A 4,549-nucleotide genomic window follows, 5' to 3' on the forward strand; every position below is an offset into this window, starting at 1 on the left:
GGGGTGGGCTGGATACCAAAAGATGTCCCCGGGGATTGTAGAGTGGTACATTTCAGAGATCCACAGGTTGTGCAAACCCTTTTAGATTGTGGCTACCAGAGGGAGAATGGAGGCATAGTTTCCCTCCCTTTGGGATACTTTTTTCCCCCAGGGACAAACCCACTCAACATGAGAAGAGTAGGTACTGATAGGGGGATGAGGAATCAGAGTAGCACGCTTTTCAAACTGAACCAGGACCTCCCTAGACCACTCTTCTATAACGTCCCCGCCACAAATAGAAACAGCCCTCTAGACTCCATTGATTGACTACCACACACTGGACCGCCATATCTAAGTCCCAGTTGCCAAATAGAGATTACAGTTGAATCATCGCACTAGGACGACTTTGTGTTCCAGGGAGGCTCTACGAAGCAGAAAAGAGATTCAGAGAAGGTGTTTGGGGGAAGAGCGAGTGACGTAACTAGTAAAAATCTAGAGAAGACCCCTATGGGTCACCTATCGCCCCATCAATTTCAACAGAACTCACAGGCACATAATTCCATGTTACCATTCATTGCAAAGCGTCCTCCGCCTCAGCTAGCAATCGCAAACTGGGTATTGATCAAAGTCTGACGGGGCGGGTGGGGACCAACGACTTACAACAGGCCCGTATAATGGCCAGTTCCCCTTTCCCAACCACCTCAGCCAATGAAATGGGCCCATTAGACCTGCGGTTATTATCCTAAAACACAGCAGGACTCACCCCCAAACTGGATATTCCAGATTGGGGGCTATTCATAGACCAACATGAGTTATGCATGTTCCAGGAAACTTGGGCAAGGGCGGTAACACACAGAGTGGGCTATGTGACATAGTATTCCAGCCGCCCAGGGGGGTAGGGGCAGACTTTTTTGGGGGACTATGCATTTGGGTTGGCGTGCACCTTGGCTGTGAGGTTAAACAGATAGAGACGCCATCACGAGACATTCTTTGCATCTTTTTTTATCTTTCACTACAAAAGCTAGAATTGCTCTCATCCACATCTACTCACGGACGTTTTGTCATGGCCAAACCTCCCACACACTTGAACTATTGACTACCTTTCTTTCAACAATCCCGGATAACTATTTGGTAATTATCGGAGGATATTTTAACTGTCAGTTTGATCCTCTGAATGGCAGGCTACAAGTATGTCAAACGAGGAGAATTCAGTCTGGGCTATTCCAGAGCCTAACATTCCGCCCATTCTGGCTTGGACTCCGCTGGCCCTACAGTTGTACGCACTTACACTAAGTTTCTCATAAAGGGCATGTAATTGTCATTTGGCAGCGGATAGCCCCGGGAAGCAAACCTTCAATAGACTAGGGCAGGCATCGATTAAAGATTACATCTTAGTTTACACCAAATCGTGGCACAGGGATCTTGATTTTAAGATCACCCCTCACCACGAGAGTGATCATAATGCCCTCGTACTTGATGTAACTTCACCATATGACAGAGACCTGATTCCAGTCTAATATTGGCCAATAGAGGGGGGAGAGTACGATGGGGGCAATTCTCTCAATCACCGGACAAGCTTGCTTCCTTATACCAACAAATGATTCCCCTTCTTGCTGCAGCATATCAACACTAATGATACTCCAACCTCCCAAACCAAATTGTCCAACAACCATCAAGACTTGCTTTCCATTTTGGCATCTTTTTTCTACACTAGTAGAAAGACTAGGCTGACCTGAAAACCACCACATCCATGGTACATCGAACACTGTGGGGCAGCTAAGTCAGCCCTCTTAGCCGCTATCAAAACAAGCAATAAGCTACAAATTAAGGAAACCAGGGCTATCTATAAAACAGCCATAGCTAGGGCAAAAAGCAGTTGGGAATGCGAAAAATGGGTCAAACTTAGAACCACGCTGGTTAATCATGATATGCGGGCTTTCTGGAACCTGATAAACACTGGATCAACCGAAGGTAAAACGGCAATATCAGCAAATTTAGAGGAGGAAGTTTGGAGAGCCCACTTTAAGTCTCTATATGCAATGTCAGAGGACGAAGTCGGGTTGGTGTCAATGCCCCCCCCCATCAAGAGATAGCCCACCAAGACACACCCCTCTTCTCTCTAAAGGAGGTCACAGAAGCATTGGGTACAATTTTACCAGCAAAGGCACCAGGGTTGGATAAGATTCCTGGCAACCTTTTTCGTTCTGAGCCTTCTGTTTGGGCTCCCTGCTTGTGGACCCTGTTCAACGCCATCCTTCAGGGTATGGCGATTCCCACTACTTGGGCCGGGGCAGAAATCATTCCAATATTTAAAAAGGGTTCACCCCGTAGTCCTGCCAACTATCGCCCCATTAGCCTTTTAGACGTAGCCAGAAAATATATGCATGTGCACTTCTGGGGCGACTCCAGTCCTGGATAGAAAAGTGTAATGTACTCACACCCCTACAAGCTGGTTTTAGGGCTAAGATCTCCACTACTGACCACATTTTTAGGTTTCAGCTCCTATATTGGAAAACTGTGACTATCGGCGGGGCCCATAACACCGAAAGCACACATTCACTCAGTTTTTCTGGATAAGTGACAAGCTGGCGAGCAGCAAGACATTCGGGGTACCTTATTAATATTTGCTTTACCTGGATGATAGCTATATACATTATATACATTTAACTCTGTAATTGTCGTTTCTAAACGTCGATGGACCAAATAGTAGGAATCAGTTGATTGGTGATTAAGTCCAGCTCAATGACAATTAAAACCTTTAATTTTTATAGATCATAACTTTAATTTGTAATAACCACAGACTCAGTTTGAGTTGGCATGACATTTTATCTAGATTCATTGAATAAATTGAGTAAGTAAAATTTATTAGACAAAATTATAAACATTAACTTCATAAGTATTTCAAGTAAAGATTGGAATAGAAACAGAAAATACTCATTACACTTGGCCTTAGGGAAATGACGATAAAGGTTCACCGGAGCATGAACCGCAGATCACAGGATAGGTTCCCAAACTGACTGACTGTCCCTCTAACCTCCTCGGACGTATTTTCTCCCAGGATACGATCCCGCGACGGTCTCGTTCCTTTTCCCCATCAAAGTTCGAAGTTCAGCATCAGGAAGAAAAAAACGTCTCACCAGACAGCGTGTCGTGTTGAATAGAAGAAATAAGCAAGTGCGTTCCAACGTCATCATAAGCACCACTCTTTAAACCCTTTCACTAACTTGCTGTACACAGAATTGAAACTTTTGAGGGGCTGTATTCAGTCTGATTGGTCCATTGGAGGGGTGATGATGGTCACCTCATTGTCCTCCTTGCCTAAACCGGTTCTGTAAATAATACGTTTTTGCACCGCTCTCATGACTTGACAAATCCCAATTTTTAACTTTGTTAAAGTATTTACAACAATTTTCCATAAATGATGAATAAGATCATCTTCTGCAGTTCGAGTCTCTCATCCGTTCCCATGCGTTTACACAGGGATTGTTGGCACAGCTCTTGTCCTAGGTCATCTCGGCCTTGACATCTCTCACTCTGGTCATGGGCCACACACTCGTTACTTCCATTCTGCTCATGCGCAGGGGCCATCTTTGTTACACGTTATCACGTCTCTCGGCAGCAGCCATTTTCTCAGCGAGGCCTAGCGGGCCTGAACGGAACTAATATGAAAACAACATAGCAGAAATTGGACATAGAACATAAGCCCTTCTGTTTACCACCCGCCATTCTAATGACCCGTGTTAGGTGTTACCTAGCATGAGCGACATTTAAAGTCATTTTAATTACCATCTGCATTCTTTTGGCCACAATATTTTTACTACAACGAAATACATGCAATTTTACTTCTGTTTTCTACATGGATCACAAACCTATGTTAATTTCACATTGGTAAATAAATTAGATTTTTGTAATTGCCAGTTAGTTTTCCCGCGTGTAGTGTCTAATTAAAGGTGCATTGCTTGATTAATACATACATTCAAACAGTTAGTATTTTTAAGGTTATGAGGTCATTAACTTCTAAGGGGGTACAAACATTTTTGTATTTTTCCCTGCTCCATCAACATAGCTAACATTAGCCACCACAGATTTGTGTATATTTTTTAACACAAATTATAGAAAGCTTCACTTTGTATGTCAAATTGTTGAAATTTACTGAATTTACTGTTTTACCAGGCATTTAAGAACAAAATAATCTAAACGAGCTAGCCATTGCAAAATGAACTTCACCAGACAGTAATCGATAGATATTCCGCTAGTGCAGTTCCTAACTCTCCAAATGTTGCATGTTGTATGTTACCAACTGGATAAGGTGGGTAAACAGCTTCTTATACAAGTGCAAGTTTCACAACTCGTGTTGTATGGTTGAACAACCTGGTCATTCTTATCCACTCTGCCCATGTACTTCTTGTAATCAAGTACACAGGTGGACGGTGAACTTCTGCCAGCTGACCCCAATCCATGACTGGGGAAGTTCTGTCATGGATTTTAGTGAGCACATACACGGCTTGTCTATTGGAGAATTTGTATGTGAGCAGTTCACTAGACCGGGCGTCTCACTCTTCGCTGACTG

Source organism: Triturus cristatus, chromosome 12, assembly GCF_964204655.1.
Source record: "Triturus cristatus chromosome 12, aTriCri1.1, whole genome shotgun sequence".
NCBI lineage: Eukaryota > Metazoa > Chordata > Amphibia > Caudata > Salamandridae > Triturus > Triturus cristatus.